This window comes from Neomonachus schauinslandi, chromosome 6 (genome assembly GCF_002201575.2).
Source record: "Neomonachus schauinslandi chromosome 6, ASM220157v2, whole genome shotgun sequence".
Taxonomy (NCBI): Eukaryota; Metazoa; Chordata; class Mammalia; order Carnivora; family Phocidae; genus Neomonachus; species Neomonachus schauinslandi.
Genome location: NC_058408.1, coordinates 60843880 through 60864464, shown reverse-complemented (window position 1 = coordinate 60864464; position 20585 = coordinate 60843880). Strand labels below are relative to the sequence as shown.

The 20585-nt window shown below is 43.8% G+C and overlaps 1 pseudogene; it reads right to left on the bottom strand.

Moving 5' to 3' along the window:
• Positions 1-15699: 15699 nt before the first annotated feature.
• Positions 15700-16271, bottom strand: LOC110574070 (annotated as a pseudogene).
• Between the last annotated feature and the right edge of the window lie 4314 nt (positions 16272-20585).

The window sequence follows — 20585 nt, the reverse complement described above, 5'->3', positions numbered from 1 at the left end:
TCTGGAAAATCTCACAGGTAAATTTTCAAGGGAACAAAGTAGGACAAAATTAAAGGAATTAGCACAACAAGGAAATGAGGTGCAATGAACAAGTACTAACAGAAAAGCCAGCATAAACTAGCCCCCAAAGACTTCAAATGCTAGAATTAAATGCAACAGATTTTTTTTTTTTAAGATTTTATTTATTTATATGACAGAGAGAGACAGCGAGAACAGGAACACAAGCAGGGGGAGTGGGAGAGGGAGAAGCAGGCTTCCCGCTGAGCAGGGAGCCCGATGTGGGACTCGATCCCAGGACCCTGGGATCATGACCTGAGCCGAAGGCAGACACTTAACGACTGAGCCACCCGGGCGCCCCATATTAGCAACAGATTTTTATTGTTACTTTTTTTTTTTTAATTAAGTAGGCTCCACACCCAACGTAGGGCTTGAACTCAAGACCCTGAGTTAAGAGTCATGTGCTCTAAAGACTTAGCCAGCCAGGTGCCCCAGTAACAGATTATTTTTAATGATAATTATGTCTAAAAAATATAAGAAGCTTAAAAATATCTTCAGGAGGGGCGCTTGGTTGGCTCAGTCCATTAAGGGGCTGACTTGTGATTTCGGCTCAGGTGGTGATCTCAGAGTCCTGAGATGGAGCCCCGTGTCAGGCTCTGTGCTCAGCGGGTAGTCTGCTTGAGATTCTCTCCCTCTGCCCCTCCCCCCCACTCACGTGCTCCATGTTCTTGTGCTCTCTCTCAAATAAATAAATCTTAAAAAAAAAATCTTCAGGAAACTGTAACAAGTGAAGTAACAGATTTGTAAAAGAACCAAATAAATCTTCTTATATGAGAAAATACACTAACCAAATTAATGTTTCAGTAAAATGGGCTTTAAAGCAGCCTGAACACAGAAGAGAAAACGACAGACCTGAAGGATAGGTCAGAAGGTATTACACAGAATGAGAGAGAGAGAGAAAGATAAAAACTAGGGAGGAGAGGGTGAGGGAAATTCAAGGCAGAGTAAGAAGTTTCCAGAAGGGGAGAGAGATTTGGCAGAGGCTCTATTTGAAGGGGTGATGTCTGAGAATTCTCCGGAAAGGTTAGTCATTATACAGATTCAATTCAAGATACAGATTTAATGACCCTAATGAACTCTGAGGAAGACAAATAAAAAGAAAGTCATACTTAAAGACATCACAGTAAAACTGCTGATAATCAAAATCAATGAGAATAATTTGAAAACATGGAGGGAGGGAGGGAGGGAGAGAGGGAGGAAGAGAGAGAGAGAAAGAGAGAATGAATTACCTTCAAAGCAGCCATAGTTAGATTGATAGCTAACTTCTCATTAGCAAAAATGGAAACCAAAAGAATACGGAAGGACTTCATTCATGCGCTGAAAGAAAAGAATTGCAAACCTAAAGTTCTATACTGAATGAAAACATGCATAAGAATGAAGATAAAATAAAGACATTTTTAGGTCAAGAACAAGAAAGCTCATCACCAGCAAACCTTAATAAATGAAATGATTAAAAAAGTGGTACACTTATGGTAAAATTAATGCCTGATGGGGCTTAAAAAATAATTTTAAAGAAGTAGAATGATGGTTGCCAGGGGCTGGGGGAGGGGAGAATGGAGACTAGTTGTTTACAGGGTACAGAGCTTCAGTTTGAGAAAACAAAAAAGTCAGGAGACCATGGGGTGACAGTTGCATAACAGTGTGAATGCACTTAATACAACTAAACTTAAAAATGTTATACCAAGGGACACCTGGCTGGCTCAGCCAGTGGAGCGTGCGACTCTTGATCTCGGGGTTGTATGTTCGAGCCCCACACTAGGTGTAGAGATTACTTTTAAAAAAATAAAGAATAAATTTTTAAAAATGATACACATAAATGTACATAAATGATACTGTATGACAGCAAAAATGTAAGTCCGAGGAAGTGGGCAGGTACAGGTCATTGACTTGTTGTTTTCTCTGTGCCCAAGGCACTGGAGGAGCTGAGGCACCATCTCCACATCTCTGCCACCCACTGCCCCTGCATCTCTCTCCTCAGTGGCCCTCCAGCTGCTGAGCGGCTGAGGGAGGATGTGAGGGGCAGCAGGAGGGATGTACTCTCTTCCTGCTTTTGGTTTCTGTGGATGTTCAGAGCCTCAGAGCAAGAGCAGGTGCCCACTTGAGGTCTGGCCCTCCATCCATATCCTCAGTCTCCCTCCTCTTTTATCCCCTTTGTCTTCTAGCCACCCTTCTTCTCTGCTTTTCTCTTTCTGTTTTTAAACATCTTACAGCAAATTTCTTGTGTTAAATATCTCTGCTTGTAATGCCCAGACTGGCTCTGTTTTCCATGCTGCTTCTGGCTCTTTTCACACCCACCTTCCCTGCCTTGCCCCCCCGGCTCCATCTGGTGCCTCCTTTCATGGTCACCCCTCTCCTTCTGGGTCCTGAGATGCCTGCAGTTCTGCCCACCCTATTCTGTGCTGGAGAGCAGAGTCCAGCCCTCGGAAGGCCCCTCTGGGCTCCCCACATGGTACGAGAACCAGGTCTCTTTGGACAGAGAGGATGTAAAAACATCACCAGTGGTCCTTAATTTTCCCTGAAACAAATCTCAATCGGGATAGAACTGTGGGGACATTTTGTGAGCGTTGTTCCAAATGTTGTGGAAGGGTCTAGAAAGGACTCCAACAGGTGGCCAGACAGCATCTTGTCTTCCTCGGGGGCCTCACCCAAGATGTGGCGGACAACAGAAGTGCTGTGTCCTGGGTGAAACCCAGTCCAGTGTCTCTAGGAGCCTGTCCAGTTTCAGGGGCTGGTTTGTGCCCTGCCTCTCAGTGATGCCCACAGAGCTTCTGACGCCCACACACCCATGTGTTCCAAACCTTCTCCACCTCCTCAGTTCCTCATCTTTTTATGCCCTCTTAGAAACTTCTTCCAGAACATCATACCCCTAGAATAGGAATCAAATTTTGTCATTCTTTTCCTTAAAAATCTTTCAATGGCCTATTTAGCATATTTAAAAATAATATCCTTAGAAACTTCTGGATAGTGGCGTATCTAAAAAGAAAATTGAAAACTTCCAAAAACTGTCTTAGGCAGAGTGATCTTTCTTATGGGACCATGGCACTCCAGTCTTTAAAGTACTTACTCTCCCTTCTGGTCTTCTCAGGAGAAAATTCACTCTTTTTTAAATTAATTTATTTATTTGAGAGAGAGAGAGAACACACACTAGTGGGGGAGGAGCTCAGGGAGAGGGAGAGAGAGAATCTCAAGCAGACTCCCGGCTGAGTGCGGAGCCAAGGCGGGGCTCCATCTCAGGACCCTGAGATCATGACCTGAGCCAAAATCAAGAGTCAGTCGCTCAACTGACTGAACCACCCAGTCGCCCCAAAAGTTCACTCTTCTTTACTGTCTTTAATTAAGGCCCTTACCCCTCTCTTGCTCCTGTTTGCTCCACTCCGTTCTCAAAGGTGCAGCCACACCAAAAATGATTTTCGTTCTTCAAATATTCCAACCTGTTTTCTGTGGTCATAGTAATTTTCCCTCTCTTCTTGGTCTGGCTAATTCTTTCTCATCCTATATTGGCTCTGATATTACTTCCTCTAGGACTTATTCCCAGAGTCCAGATTTGAGCTAGACACTGGAGGCACCTATCTAGAACCCCCTTACCACACTTTGCTGTAAAGTGCTGACCATTGAGCATACAGTAGGAACCTGTTTAATGAATGAAGTCAAGTCTGAAAATATGCATTTCACACCTATGGTATGCGACTTTCTAACTAACATCAACATGATAGCATCAAGCTTTTAAAAGTAACTACTATATCTATTCTATTAGGTGGCCCAGGGACACAGAGGACTGTGGGAAGACAGTGGAGGAAGTGTGAACAGTGAGGAAATATGTGTTCATTGGTGGATATAAATTACAGAGAGTATAAGATATGGCTGGGTGTGTTTATTAGAAGTACGTGGTAGATGAAATAGGGCCACAAATTCTTTGAAGCTTCTTCCATCAAGAGGTGCTATTGATTTCCCCACACCTTAAATACAGGTTTGACCAAAGGATGTGGCAGAAATAACACCGGGCAAGTCCCAGAGCCAGGGCCACAAGAAGACTTGCATCTTCTACGTTCCCGCCCACAGAATGCAGCCCTGAAACCACGTTCTCAGGAGCTGGCCTAGCCTCCTGGAGGATGAGAGGCAATGCGGGTGGCCTACATCAGCCAGCCAATGGCCAGAGCCACCTGCCAGCTGTGGAGAAACCAGCAGAGGAACCTCCACCCAACCCACAGCATCACGGGGATTACCACGATTTCCATGGGAAATAATAAATCCACATTTTACGTCACTCAAATTTAAGGTGATTTGTTAGGCAGCAACAGTTAACAAAACCTGGGGTGTGTTTTGTTTTATTTCCTATTTTTGTCCTGAGGGTAATGAAATGGAATGGAAAAGAAACAGACAGGACCCACTGGGAACATCAAACCAGGCTTAGAGCGGAGGAAGAAAATAGGTCCCCGGGAATCTTCTCTTGGTTTGTCTGCCTGGTGTGCCTCTCCTTCCATTCCAGTCATTCCTTCCCCCCCCTCAGCGCCCCGGGGATACTCTTCACTGCTGTGATGTTTAATGTGTAATAGCTTAACTGAATGTACTGTGATCATTTAAGTTAACGGTTTAGTTTAATTTGGTTTAATGTAATAACGTTCACTGTTCAACAAAAATTGGCCCAGATTTTTCCCCCCCAGGGGTGGCAAAGAAATGGTCAAATGAAGTAAAACAAAGAATGGGTACAGATGAAGGAGGGCTCGTTGGAGCCCCAGAGTCTGGAAAAAAGACTAAATGAAAGAAGATGCCAGTAAATATTTGCTGAATTTTTACTGCATATTCATCATAAGTAAAGCCACTGCAAACACCCTGCTCCAACCAGAGAGCCAAAACATGTAGGGAAGCAGCAAGAACAAAACGGAACAACACAAAGCAAACCAGAAACCCAAACAACATCTCCGCTCACCATCCTGCAGAACATCCGGGCTCTCCCCCCAGATCCATGCAGAACTGATGTCTTTGTACCGTAGGGCCCCTGTGTAAATGTCACCTCCTCGGAGAGGCCTTCCCTGACCACTGAGGTAAAGTGCCCCCCATCCCTATCCCAGGACCCCATTTCATTTGTCTTCAGACACAACGCTTCTCTGTATTTTCTTTCTCCCACACTAGACAGAGCAGTGGGAGGCCGGGCCTCCGCCTGTCTCGCGCCCTGCTGTCACGCCAGCTCTTAGAAGCGCCTGGCACACAAGGGATGCTTATTCAAACTTTACGCACCAGAAGTCAATTAAAAATGCAAAAAGACTTCCTTCCTATGAAAATGCTTTTCACTCTCCAAGCGTAGGTCAAAGTTGACTCCCTGTGAAACCCTCCTAGCGGAAACTCTCCAGGCACAGCTGAGCACCCCTGCCTTTGGGCTCTCCTGTACTCGTGTTGGACTCTTACCTGACCGAGTTCCTCTGCAGTTCTGTGTGTACATCTCTGTCTCCTGTGCAGACTGGTGAGCAAGTGCAATTCAGCTTCCATGCACGGCTGGCAGGCTCACTCTCACCAAGCACAGTAGCTCCTGTCTTAGACAGGAAGGCCGGCAGATGGCTTAGTAGCCTGGGTTCTACACCAGACTGCTTTATTCCAAATCCTGGTTTTGCTGCTTGCTAGCTGGGGGAACTCAGGTGAGTTTCTTGACCTTTCTCTGACCCAATTTCCTTATCTTTAAAATGAGGAAAAAAGTACTTAACATATAGGATGATTATGAGGAATTAATACACGCAGAGTACTTTGAACAAAGTCTGGTCCATATTGAAGATTTAGATGAAAGTCTTCTATCCTAAGGAAGACTATTCATTTAAATTATTTGGCACTGAGTGGTTACAACTTTGGCATAAATCTGTACCACATAAACAGACAGAAAAGAATCGAAGAGGAAATAAGCAAGTTGAGCGAATGCTGTGGAAATACAACGGTCATCTCTGTAATGATACAGAGAAGGACCCCCACTTCCAGATGAGCCGGTTCACACCGGCTCCACATGGGGGCTCCACAGGGACCCGTCCACAGCCCGAGGTTCCCTATGACCGAGCACACGTGGGACTCCTCCCCACACGGGGGTGAAATCAAACTCCCCAAGGGCCTGCCGCTCCCACCACAGAAGACACGTAAAATCCATCTCCAGCTCACCGCACAAAACCATCACACAAGCTCACCATTTCTTACTCAGAAAAGACTTAGTATGTCCAGAGTTCCCACCAGCCCACTGTCTTAGAGCACACAGAGCGTGGGGCCCCATAAAGATACAGGGGCGGCCAGGCCTTCCTGTCCTGGGGGGTGCCAATCAGACAGGGGATTCCTGGGTGGGGAGGAGGGAAGGGGCAGGAAGGGAAAACTTCAACTGGGCAGGGAAGGGCCCCTGACCCAAGGCCTGACTCACCTCTGTCCACTGCAAACATGTTGACCCAAGGAGCCCATCTCCCTGCTTGAGTACATTGTCCTCAAACTTGACAATTCCCCAGGAGGGCCTGTTGAAAATGCAGATTCCTGGGCCCCACCCCACAGGTTTTGGGTCAGTAGATCCAGGAAGCAGCCTGGGAATCCGCAGGATTATGAGACATGCAGACCTCACTGGGGAGAAATATTGTTCGAGAAACACACTCCATCCACCCGCTGGCCCTGCTTGCTGCCTGAAGTCTTTCAAAGTGTCAGGTGTATTTCCCTCCTCTGCCAGTTACTGCTGAAACAATGATTTATATCTGGTCATTACTTAACTTTTTAGATAAAACTTCAGTCCTTGTCCCATTTGGTTCCCTTAATAACAGAGAAAGAAATCAAGGCACAGAAGTTAAAGATTTGGGTAAAGGCAACCCAAGTCTATGGGTCAATGGATGACCAAAAGTGGACCATACATACAGTGGAGTATTAGCCTTAAAAAGAAGGAAATTCTGACAAGAAATTGCTACAGCATAGATGAACTTTAAGGACTTATGCTAAGTGACATCAGCTAGCCAGGAAAAGACGTTGTATGGTTCCTCTTGCATGAGGTACCCAGAGCAGCAAAATCAGGGAGACAGTGGAGAATGGTGCTGCCAGGGTATCAGCAGAAAGAATGGGGAGTTCATGTTTCCTGAGGACAAAGTTTCAGTTGGGGAAGATGGAGAAGTTCTGGAGCTCAGCAGTGGTGATGGCTGTACAACAGTGTGAATGTGCTTGATGCCTCCAAACTGTGCACTTAAAAATAGTTAAGATGGCATTTTTATCACAATTAAAAATAAAATAATAGAAGAAATGGAAGGACAGCTCTCTCTGCAGTATCCCTGGGGAGATAAGACAGCTATCAGAATCCTGCCGGAAGTCTGTTCACTATGCTGGAGATTTAAAATGCCTTGGGACTCCCAGATAGGCTCAAAGTGCAAGGCCATCCCATCATTAGCCAGAAAAAAATAGTCACAGCTCAAACATGCTAAGCAAAGAGGTCTCTGTTTGCTATGAATTTTATTTTTTTTCATTTTTTAAATATTTATTTTAATTTTTAAAAATTATTTTCTTTTTTTATTATGTTATGTTAGTCACCATACAAAACATAATTAGTTTTTGATGTACTGTTCCATGATTCATTGTTTGCGTATAATGCTCAGTGCTCCATGCAGAACGTGCCCTCTTTAATACCCATCACCAGGCTAACCCATCCTCCCACCCCCCTCCCCTCTAGAACCCTCAGTTTGTTTTTCAGAGTCCATTGTCTCTCATGGTTCGTCTCCCCCTCCGATTCCCCCCCTTCATCCTTCCCCTCCTGCTATCTTCTTTCTTTTTTTTTAACATATAATGTATTATTTGTTTCATAGGTACAGATCTGTGATTCAACAGTCTTGCACAATTCACAGCGCTCACCATAGCACATACCCTCCCCAATGTCTATCACCCAGCCACCCCATCCCTCCCACCCCCCCACCACTCCAGCAACCCTCAGTTTGTTTCCTGAGATTAAGAATTCCTCATATCAGTGAGGTCATATGATACATGTCTTTCTCTGATTGACTTATTTAGCTCAGCATAACACCCTCCAGTTCCATCCACATTGTTGCAAATGGCAAGATTTCATTCCTTTTGATGGCTGCATAATATTCCATTGTATGTATGTGTATATATATATATATACCACCTCTTCTTTATCCATTCATCTGTTGATGGACATCTTGGCTCTTTCCACAGTTTGGCTATTGTGGACATTGCTATTATAAACATTGGGGTGCACGTACCGCTTCAGATCCCTACAGTTGTATCTTTGGGGTAAATACCCAGTAGTGCAATTGCTGGATCTTATCGTAACTCTATTTTCAACTTTTTGAGGAACCTCCATACTGTTTTCCAGAGTGGCTGCACCAGTTTGCATTCCTACCAACAGTGTAGGAGGGTTCCCCTTGCTCCGCATCCCGGCCAACAACTGTTGTTTCCTGGCTTGTTATTTTTAGCCATTCTGACTGGTGTGAGGTGGTATCTCATTGAGGTTTTGATTTGGATTTCCCTGATGCCGAGTGATGTTGAGCACTTTTTCATGTGTCTCTTGGCCATTTGGATGTCTTCTTTGGAAAAATGGCTGTTCATGTCTTCTGCCCAGTTCTTGATTGGATCATTTGTTCTTTGGGTGTTGAGTTTAAGAAGTTCTTTTTAGATTTTGGATACTAGCCCTTTATCTGATATGTCATTTGCAAATATCTTCTCCCATTCTGTCGGTTCTCTTTTGGTTTTGTTGACTGTTTCTTTTGCTGTGCAAAAGCTTTTGATCTTGATGAAGTCCCAATAGTTCATTTTTGCCTTGCTTCCCTTGCCTTTGGTGATGTTTCTAGGAAGAAGTTGCTGCGGCTGAGGTCGAAGAGGTTGCTGCCTGTGTTCTCCTTTAGGATTTTGATGGATTCTTGTCTCACATTTAGGTCTTTCACCCATTTTGAGTCTATTTTTGTGTGTGGTGTAAGGAAATGGTCCAGTTTCATTCTTCTGCATGTGGCTGTCCAATTTTCCCAACACCATTTGTTGAAGAGACTTGTCTTTTTGTCATTGGACATTCTTTCCTGCTTTGTCGGATATTAGTTGACCATAGAGTTGAGGGTCCATTTCTGAGCTCTCTATCTGTTCCATTGATCTATGTGTCTGTTTTTGTGCCAGTACCATACTGTCTTGATGATGACAGCTTTGTAATAGAGCTTGAAGTCCGGCATTGTGATGCCACCAGCTTTGCTTTTCTTTTTCAACATTCCTCTGGCCATTTGGGGTCTTTTCTGGTTCCATACAAATTTTAGGATTATTTGTTCCATTTCTTTGAAAAAAGTGGATGTTATTTTGATAGGGATTGCATTAAATGTGTAGATTGCTCTAGGTAGCATTGACATCTTCACAATATTTGTTCTTCCAATCCATGAGCATGGAACGTTTTTCCATTTCTTTGTGTCTTCCTCAATTTCTTTCATGAGTATTCTCTAGTTTTCTAAGTACAGATCCTTTGCCTCTTTGGTTAGATTTAATCCTAGGTATCTTATGGTTTTGGGTGCAATTGTAAATGGGATCGACTCTTTAATTTCTCTTTCTTCTGTCTTGTTGTTGGTGTATAGGAATGCCACTGATTTCTGTGCATTGATTTTATATCCTGCCACTTCATTGAATTCCTGTATGTGTTCTAGCAGTTTTGGGGTGGAGTCTTTTGGGTTCTCCACATAAAGTATCATATCATCTGCAAAGAGTGAGACTTTGACTTCTTCTTTGCCAATTTGGATGCCTTTGATTTCTTTTTGTTGTCTGATTGCTGTGGCTAGGACTTCTAATACTATGTTGAATAGCAGTGGTGATAGTGGACATCCCTGCAGTGTTCCTGACCTTAGGGGGAAAGCTCTCAGTTTTTCCCCATTGAGAATGATATTCATTGTGGGTTTTTCATAGATGGCTTTTATGATATTGAGGTATGTACCCTCTATCCCTATATTCTGAAGAGTTTTGATCAAGAAAGGATGCTGTACTTTGTCAAATGCTTTTTCTGCATCTATTGAGAGGATCATATGGTTCTTGTTCTTTATTTTATCAATGTATTGTATCACATTGATTTGCGGATGTTGAACCAACCCTGCAACCCAGGGATAAATCCCACTTGGTCATGGTGAATAATCCTTTTAATGTACTGTTGGATCCTATTGGCTAATATTTTGGTGAGAATTTTTGCATCCATGTTCATCAAAGATATTGGTCTGTAATTCTCCTTTTTGATGGGGTCTTTGTCTGGTTTGGGGATCAAGGTAATGGTGGCCTCATAAAACAAGTTTGGAAGTTTTCCTTTCATTTCTATTTTTTGGAACAGTTTCAGAAGAATAGGTATTAATTCTTTAAATGTTTGGTAGAATTCCCCTGGGAAGCCATCTGGCCTGGGTTTTGTTTGTTGGGAGTTTTTTTTTTTAAGATTTTTATTTATTTATTTACTTGTCAGAGAGAACACAAGCAGGGGGAGTGGCAGGCAGAGGCAGAAGCAGACTGCCCGCTGAGCAGGGTGCCCTACGTGGGACTTGATCCCAAGACCCTGGGATCATGACCTGAGCCGAAGGCAGCCGCTTAACCGACTGACCACCCAGGCATCCCTGTTGGGAGATTTTTGATGACTGCTTCAATTTCCTTAGTGGTTATAGGTCTGTTCAGGTTTTCTATTTCTTCCTGGTTCAATTTTGGTAGTTGATCCATCTCTAGGAATGCATCCATTTCTTCCAGATTATCTAATTTGCTGGCATATACTTGCTCATAATATGTTCTTATAATTGTTTGTATTTCTTTGGTGTTGGTTGTGATCTCTCCTCTTTCATTCATGATTTTATTTATTTGGGTCCTTTCTCTTTTCTTTTTGATATGTCTGGCCAAGGTTTATCAATCTTATTAATTCTTTCCAAGAACCAGCTCCTAGTTTCGTTGATCTGTTCTACTGTTCTTTTGGTTTCTATTTCATGGATTTCTGCTCTGATCTTTATTATTTCTCTTCTCCTGCTGGGTTTAGGCTTTATTTGCTGTTCTTTCTCAAGCTCCTTTAGGTGTAGTGTTAGGTTGTATATTTGAGACCTTTTTTGTTTCTTGAGAAAGGCTTGTATTGCTATATACTTTCCTTTTAGGACTGCCTTTCCTACATCCCAAAGATTTTGAACAGCTGTGTTTTCATTTAATTGGTTTACATGAATTTTTTTAATTCTTCTTTAATTTCCTGGTTGACCCACTCATTCTTTAGTAGGATGCTCTTTAGCCTCCTACTTTGAGTTCTTCCTGACTTTCCTCTTGTGATTGAGTTCTAGTTTCAAAGCATTGTGGTCTGAAAATAGGCAAGGAATGACCCAATCTTTTGGTACCGGTTGAGGCCTGATTTTTGATCTAGGATGTGATCTATTCTGGAGAATGTTCCATGGGCACTAGAGAAGAATGTGTATTCTGTTGCTTTGGAATGGAATGTTCTGAATATATCTGTGAAGTCCATTTGGTCCAGTGTGTCATTTAAAGTCTTTATTTCCTTGTTGATTTTTTGCTTAGATGGTCTGTCCATTTCAGTGAGGGGGGTGTTAAAGTCCCCCACTATTATTGTATTGTTGTCGATGTGTTTCTTTGCTTTTATTATTAATTGCCTTATATAATTTCCTGCTCCCATGTTAGGAGCATAGATACTTACAATTGTTAGATCTTCTTGTTGGATAGACGCTTTAAGTATGATGTAGTGTCCTTCCTCATCTCTTATTATAGTCTTTGGTTTAAAATCTAATTAGTCTGATATAAGGATTGCCACCCCAGCTTTCTTTTGGTGTCCATTAGCATGGTAAATGGCTTTCCACCCCCTCACTTTCAATCTGGGGGTGTCTTTGGGTCTAAAATGAGTCTCTTGCAGACAGCATATTGATGGGTCTTGTTTTTATATCCAATCTGATACCCTGTGTCTTTTGATTGGGGCATTTAGCCCATTTACATTCAGGGTAACTATTTTTTTTTAAAGCAGGTTTTTGTTTTGTTTTGTTTTGTTTTTAAGATTTTATTCATTTATTTGAGAGAGAGAGAGATAGCCAGAGCAGGAACACAAGCAGGGAGTGTGGGAGAGGGAGAAGCAGGCTTCCCGCTGAGCAGGGAGCCCAATGTGGGGCTTGATCCCAGGACCCTGGGATCATGACCTGAGCTGAAGGCAGATGCTTAACGACTGAGCCACCCAGGCTCCCCCAGGGTAACTATTGAAAGATATGAATTTAGTGCCATTGTATTGCCTGTAAGGTGACTGTTACTGTATATTGTCTGTGTTCCTTTCTAGTCTATGTTGCTTTTAGGCTCTCTCTTTGCTTAGAGGACCCCTTTCAAGATATCTTGTAGGGCTGGTTTGGTGTTTGCAAATTCCTTTAGTTTTTGTTTGTCCTGGAAGCTTTTTATTGCTCCTTCTATTTTCAATGACAGCCTAGCTGGATATAGTATTCTTGGCTGCTCTGAATATATCATGCCAGTCCTTTCTGGCCTGCCAGGTCTCTGTGGATAGGTCTGTTGCCAATCTAATGTTTCTACCATTGTAGGTTACATATCTCTTCTCCCGAGCTGCTTTCAGGATTTTCTCTTTGTCTCTGAGATTCGTAAGTTTTACTATTAGATGTTGGGGTGTTGACCTATTTTTATTGATTTTGAGAGGGGTTCTCTGTGCCTCCTGGATTTTGATGCCTGTGTCCTCCCCCAACTTAGGGAAGTTCTCTGCTATAATTTGCTCCACTATACCTTCTGCCCCTCTCTCTCTTTCTTCTTCTTCTGGGATCCCAATTATTCTAATGTTGTTTTGTCTTATGGTATCACTTATCTCTCGAATTCTGCCCTCGTGATCCAGTAGTTGTTTATCTTTTTCTCAGCTTCTTTATTTTCCATCATTTGATCTTCTATATCACTAATTATCTCTCCTGCCTCATTTATCCTAGGAGTTAGAGCCTCCATTTTTTATTGCACCTCATTAATAGCCTTTTTGATTTTGACTTGGTTAGATTTGAGTTCTTTTATTTCTCCAGAAAGAGTTTCTCTAAGAACTTCCATGCTTTTTTCAAGCCCAGCTAGTATCTTTAAAATCATCATTCTGAACTCTGGTTCTGACATCTTACTAATGTCCATATTGAGTAGGTCCCTGGCAGTCGGTACTGCCTCTTGTTCTTTTTGTTGAGGTGATTTTTTCCGTCTTGTCATTTTGTCCAGAGGAGAACAGATGAATGAGAGAACAAATGCTAACAGCATAACAACATCCCCAGAAAATACACACTAAACAAATCAGAAAAGAGCTGAAACTGGGGGAAAAGAAAGGGAAAGAAAGAAAAAAGAAAAAAAAGAAAAAGATAAAAACAAAACAAAACAAAAACCAGAATAAATGTGATCAAATATGATCAGGCTGGTGCATAGATCAGTGCCACACACTGGATTTGGGGCGTATTTTGGTCTGCTAGAAGAAGGTGCTTCCCAAAATTTTAAAGAGAGAAAAACTTATATATGTACAAAAATAAAGGTTAGTATGATGAAGGGATGGAATATGACTAAAAATGAAAATTATAAAAGGTTTTATAAAAGGAATTGATAAGATAAGAAGTTGGTTGAAAAAAGAAAGAAGAGGGTTTGAAAAAAAAAAAGGGAGAGAATGTGATCAGGAAGGAGACTAGAACAAAGCCATACACTAGAGATTTAGGGTATGGTTTGATCTGTTAGAAGAAACTGTATCTCAAAATTTTAAAGAGAGAATAACTGATATATATATACTAAAAATAAGGTTAACTACTATGAAGGGATAGAATATGACTCTATAAATGAAAAATAAAAAAGATTTTTAAAAAAGAGATTGATTGATAAGATGTTGGTTGAAAAATGGAAAAAGAAAAATTCAAAAAAAAAAAAGAAAAGACAGTTAAAAAAAAAATTAACTTTGAAAGACTAATGAATCATGGTAAAAAAGCCATGGATTCTGTGTGCATTATTCCCTCAGCGCTGGAGTTCTGCCGTTCTCATTGATGGGTAAACTTGGTCTTGGCTGGCTGTTCTCACTGATCTTCTGGGGGAGGGGCCTGTTGCCATGGATCCCAAATGTCTTTGCCGTAGGCGGAATTGCCCCACCCTTGCCGGTCCGGGCTAAGTAATCTGCTTGGGTTTGCTCTCCTAGCTTTTGTTCCCTGCAAGCTTACCCTACAGCTTTGGAGGCTGTGAGTGAAAATGGTGGCCTCCCAATCTCTGCCCCGGAGGAGCCAAGAACTCAGGGCCCTGCTCCTCAGTGAGCCCCCAGAGAAAAGCAGTCAGTCACTCCTGTTTCCCTGGTCTCTGGCCGCACTCCGTGCTCACCCGGCCTGTGACCGAGCGTTTCTATCTCTGGCACACGACTCAGTGTGTGCCAGAGATCCCTATGGTGCACTCCCGCGCCGCTCCTCCAGGGGGAGGAAGGTGAGTCTCCCTGGATCTGCCGCTTGTTGGGTCCCTGCTGGAGGAGCAGTGGCCCGAATGTGCCAGGGATCATGGTTTATGGCAACCCCGAGCTGAGAACCCGCGCCTCAGCTCCGTCTCTGCAGCCGGCTTCCCCGCTCCGATACCTGGGAGCTCTGCTGCACTCAGGCACCCCCAGTCTTCCTGTGACCCCGAGGGTCCTGAGACCACACTGTCCCGTGAGGGTTCCACCCCCTGCTTAGCCATTGGAGCAATGTCTCTCAGTGGAGCTGACTTTTAAAAGTTCTGATTTTGGGGCGCCTGGGTGGCTCAGATGGTTAAGCGTCTGCCTTCAGCTCAGGTCATGATCCCAGGGTCCCGGGATCGAGCCCCACATCGGGCTCCCTGCTCGGCGGGGAGTCTCCTTCTCCCTCTTCCTCTGCCTCTCCCCACTGCTCCTGCTCTCTCTCTCTCTGTCTCAAATGAATAAATAAAAAAAAAAATAAAAATAAAAAAAAAAAATAATAAAAAAAAAAAAAATAAAAGTTCTGATTTTGTGCTCCGCTGCTCTATCACTTGCCAGAAGTGGCTGACGGAGGCCCCCTCCGCCGCCATCTATCCTCCCGAATATCACCTCGGATTCACTTCACCACACGTCCTACCTTCCACAAAGTGGTCGCTTTTCTGTTCAGAGAGTTGCTGTTATTCTTTTCTTTGATCTCCTGTTGAGTTTGTAGGTGTTCAGAATGGTTTGATCCCCACCTAGCTGAATTCCTGAGGCCAAACGAAATTCAGGTCTCCTACTCCTCTGCCATCTTGCTCCGCCCCCCTGTTTGCTATGAATTTATTTTTTTTCCAGGAATAAATGTATATTTAAATTTTTATAGTAAACATATACTTCTAAGTGAAGATTTTCCCATATTTCCAAATAAGATAATGTTCAACATATCTTGTAATCAATTTTACATCTGACTTCATTGTTTTGGTGAATACAGTTGTGAAAACTGAGTTACAGACTCCTTTTAAAATACTCTCCCCTTAACATGCACCTCTTTCTGAGATTGGTCAAGACAATTCATTATGCTAAGGTAGCAATGTCCAGGAAGATCACCTCCCCCACTTTTTTCTTAAGTTTGAAGTTTTAATGTCAAAATAAAGTCTTAAAATAATCCTTTCACAAAAATAAGGCAGTTTTATGCTGTAAAAACAGTAGTTCTTTGTCAAAGGCTATATTCTTCTGTCCTTATCTGTTGTCACCAACTGTTAGCATCGTCTTTAAAGATCACTTTTTTCTTCATAGCGACACCTACATGCATCTCCTTGGCTGTCCAGATACGGTTTGCAGCCTAAATGTATAACACTGTCAAACAAGAGCTCCACTGTGGTTTCACAGGCCTGAACACGCTGAGCTAGCCCTGTGTCTTCTGCACATTCCGGCAGATCTTAGAGAGGCAGTACTGGAATTCCTCATCGCAGTCGCTCTTACTTTTGCCACAGGTCTCATAGCACCTGTCCTGTTGGTTGCAGCACCTTGTCAGGGAAGGGATGCCAATATTAAGGTGAACACCAAACAGTGGAGAGCCACATCCATTCGGCGGCGAGGGTTTATAACCATAACGCGGGAAGGGCTTAGATCCGTCATTGTACTTTTAGGGGCAGAGCCCATCCTCGCCTCCCAGGAGGTCCAAGGCGGCATTCAGGTACGTGTCTATCTTGTGAACGCCGTTCTGGATGGTCTTCAGGGTGGCCCGCCAGTCGGTGGTCTGGGCCTGCTCCTGGCACCTGAGAGCGGTGGGCAGGAAGAGGAGGAGGACGAGGGCCAACGCAGGCCGCGGGAGCAGGGCCATCCACGCAGCACCGGGCTGTGTCCCCACGGAGCCCATGGGGTGCCCTAGGCAGCGGCACCAGCCCCAGGCTCGGTGTCCCCAGCCAGCTCCATGCCCACGCCCCGTTTGCTATGAATTTCAAGTGAAGAAATTCCTATGTGTTCTGACAAGTCACGGAAGCAGCTCTGGGGGAGCATTTGGAAAGGCATTACTGCTTGAAAGTCTGAAATTCTTCGGGCCAGTTAATGCTGCAGAGAAGCAGCCACACTTGGTTGGAGTTCAGAGCAGGTTAAGTCTGTTGGTAATGGTTAGCCATGTCTAGTCACCCTCGCCCAAACACTAGGGGCACAGCCAGGCCACTCCTGGGGTACAGTGATGAGGGGCCAAGTTTACACGGTGGGTGGGAGGGGAGAGAGTTTCTGAATCTGGTCACCGAAAGGTAGATAATCCGAAGACCAAACCCTGACCATTCACTGCTCTCCCTTGGGGGAGCAAATGGCTACTCTGTCCGCCAGGAAAGGGTAGAGCTGGGGGAGGGGCTGTTGCAATCTTGTGCCTCAAAACTGCACCTCATCTCCTTTCTTCTACCAGACTCTCATTTTGTGAAGGTCGAGGAGTCCCCAAGAGTGAACTCTGTGGTTTGGAAGATGTTTAGGGCAGGGATTTTCATCTGTTTTGTTCATCGTTCTTTGCGCAGAGCCCAGCACAGTGCCTGATGCATAATGGGTGCTTCATATCAGTGTGTTTAAATGCATTAATGTAGAGATTCAAAATTTGGGGTGGTGAATGGGGAGTGCCTGAAAATTGGAGGCACATCTATGTGGACAAAAGAGGAAATGGTGTCAAAACTCACTTTCCAGTAAAGCCACTGTCGCCCCCAGCATCTGGAGTCTGACAGGAGTTGGGATCTAAGGCTGACTTTGGTTTTCCTTTGGTTGCCCCCACTTTCCACTGGATTAACCTAACCCTTCACAGGTCAGAGGAGAATGCGGAGTGTTCTAAAAGAGCTCATAAAAAAAAAAATCATAATAAATGAACTCTGCATCAGCCAAAACCTTTGAGAGGTTGTTTCCAGTTTGGGAGACTCACACACCAGCCATATTTACTGAGCCCCCAGTCAACTATTTTTAGTTTCACATTATTTTATTTATTTATTTTTTTTACTGAGGCCAGCTGGCAGGTAACAACTTCAATCCCCTAAGCTTTATTTTTAAAGTCAGCAACATTTGTCTGACTTCACCTGTCCTTGTTCTGAGTGGGAGGAAGCTGGATGTGCGGAAGGTCAGGTTCCTCTGCTCAGTGATTCCTGCAGGTGGACAGAGCATTTCCCTACCAAAAATTCCTCAGAGGCAAAATGCTGTCATTGGGCTTTTAAAACACCCGAAACCAGAGGGTTATCTGGATTCATTTCCAAAGCCTCCTTTGGAAAATTCTTAGAGAAATCTGAAGCCAGAAATTAAAACACAGTCTCAGCAAAATGTTAAAAAGTAAAAGAGAAAACACCTGTTATGTCAAACTGAGAGGTCTCAGTTTCTTTAGAGTTGATAGCAAGGTCCTTGCCACCTTTTTAAAATCTGTCATTCAGGAGATCATTCTTTTTAAAGGCACAACTTAAGGGAAAAGCTCAAGCAGAAATTCTTCCCCATCTCCCTCTGCTAGATCCTTTTGTTCTAAAAATCCTGGGCATGGGGCGCCTGGGTGGCTCAGTCATTAAACGTCTGCCTTCGGCTCAGGTCATGATTCCAGGGTCCTGGGATCGAGCCCCGCATCGGGCTCCCTGCTCTGCGGGAGGCCTGCTTCTCCCTCTCCCACTCCCCCTGCTTGTGTTCCCTCTCTCGCTGTCTCTCTCTCTCTCTCTGTCAAATAAATAAATAAAAATCTTAAAAAAAAAATCTATAAAAATCCTGGGCACACACAGCACACACCCCCTTGTACACTGTGTCACCTCCCAGATGACACTGAGGAACTGGGTCACGGTCAGCTCCTGTGGGACCAGGAACTTGGTGTTGTCCAGCGGGGGCAGGAACCTGTCCTCGGGGTAGCGCTCCTTTACCGCCTGTCAAGAGTCTCAGTGTGACTCTCTTTTGGAGAAGGTGCCAAAGAACATGCTCTGTTCTTGGTGTCTTAGGAACTTGGAACAGAGACAAGGAGGTCATTAGGTGGGTTTTGGTTTTTCACAGAACAGGATATTGCAGGTGCTCTCAGGAAGCACAATGGAGTCTTACCGGGATCTTGTTGGGGAACTTCTAGATTCTAGCAACTCCCTCTTTTCTGACTGCTATGAACATCGAAGATCAAATTAATACATCAGCATGTAATAGAAGTCTGTATCTTCTTTGCTCCCTGTCTCAAGGGCCAGAACCCAGACAGCTACTCCGAGAACATCACCTAAGCTGTTCCTCTGCTTGAATGGTCTGAGGCTTTGGGTTTTCCGTGGAGTCTGCATTTTGCTCAACAGCTGTGTCTGTCTCTGACTTAAAAAAAATCCCACAACCGGGACCTAACTCATTCCTCAGCTGCTTCCAAACCGCCCACAGGAACCTAAAGGAGGCCCTTATGTAGGGCTGTGTGACATCAGGCCTCTCCAACCCTCCCTCTCCTCCCCCTCCCTGGGCAGGAGGAGGTCAGTCCTGAGGATGGAGAGAGAACAGCCACCTGCTTGCTGCTCAGACAAAGTCACTTTGCTCACGATCAGTTCAGAATTTGTCTTTGCTAAAGAAATTAAGATTTACAATGTCATGCTCTAACATGGACCTATGGGCCTAAGCTAGTAATGAAGCAAGTTGATGATGGAGTTCACTTTACCCTGAAATATGCTGCTAGTTTTCACAGTAAGAAATAGATACTCCAGAAAGGTGGAGTGATTTGTCCAGATAAAAAGAGGTGAAACTGGGGTTAAAATCCAAGTATGCATCGAAGTAGCATTAGTCATAGGGCCCTGGTGCATCTCCCACGGAGACACGACTGCCTTGGGGCCCCTTTCTCGTCCCTATCTTAGCCTCTTGTCTCCTTCTTCCCTGTCCCCATGCATATCATTCACCCAATCCCTCAAGCTGTGGGCTTTCCAAATGTGTTTCCTACCACTCAAGAAGAAAGAATTCTACATATTCCATATCAACTTCAAGAGCTTTCTTTCCATGGTTATCTATATTTTACTTGAAGAAAAGAGTCATTACTACCATTATGACTTTGTAGTTAAAACAGGCTATGCTATGCTGCAGTAAGAAGCATACCCCAACATTCAATGGTGAAACATAATGGGGCACCTGGGTGGCTCAGTCGGTTGAGCATCCGACTCTTGGTTTTGGCTGTGGTCGTGAGATTGAGTCCTGAGCTGAGCATGGAGCCTGCTTGGGGTTCTCGCTCTCTCTCCTCCTCTGCCCCTCCCCCTGGGTCATACAGGCGCTTAAAAAAAAAAAAAAAAAAAAAAAGTGAAACGTAACAAAAGCTTGATTCTTACATCACAGCCCAAGCCCAACTCATGTGGGAGGCTTTCCTGTTTGGCTCTCTTCCAGAAGAAATTCAGGTTCACATGTGGCTTTACACTTGCAATTGTGTCTTGTCAAAGTCTTTGGCTTCCATGAGTTCAGAGGAGAAAACAAGGGGAAGAGACACACTTCCTCTTAACCTTCTCAGACTCAAAGTGACGCCTATTGGGTGTCCACTCACCTTCCACTGATGAACAGTAACCATCTGACCCTACCTATGATTATAAGCACTAATTTTCTCCACCACAAAGATTGTTTATTTTCCCAGCAATTATTATGTTCTTTATTGGTTTTACATTTTAATACTGCACACAAAAAAAGAGTGGGGGTTCTGAGAGTTATACCACTTGGGTTTGAACTCTTGATCTATCATCTACTAGCTGTGTGATGTTGGGCCAGTTGATATACCCCTCTCTCTGCCTCAGTTACCTTGTGTGCAAAATAAAATAATAATAATAATAAATAATAATAATAATATCTACCTTGTGTGACTGTGAGCATCAGACGAATTAGTTAATACATGCAGAGAGACTTGAAACAGTGGCTGGCACATACCACTCAATAAGTGTAAGTTACTTACTGTTTTCACCATTTTGCTGATGAAGAGCCTGAGGCTCAGAGAGGTGACACAGAGTCTTTGAAACAGACAAGGCTGGTCTGGACACTAGACATGGCTTATCAACAGCACGAACTTCTTCTTCATCATCACTATTATCCTTCACTGGAACAGGAAGGAAGAACACTTGTGAAGTGTGTTTGACACTGTGCTAATCGCTACCCATATTTTCTCAATTATTTCTTCTAAAAAAGAGAACCAAAGTCCAGAGACATGAATGACATGCTCTGG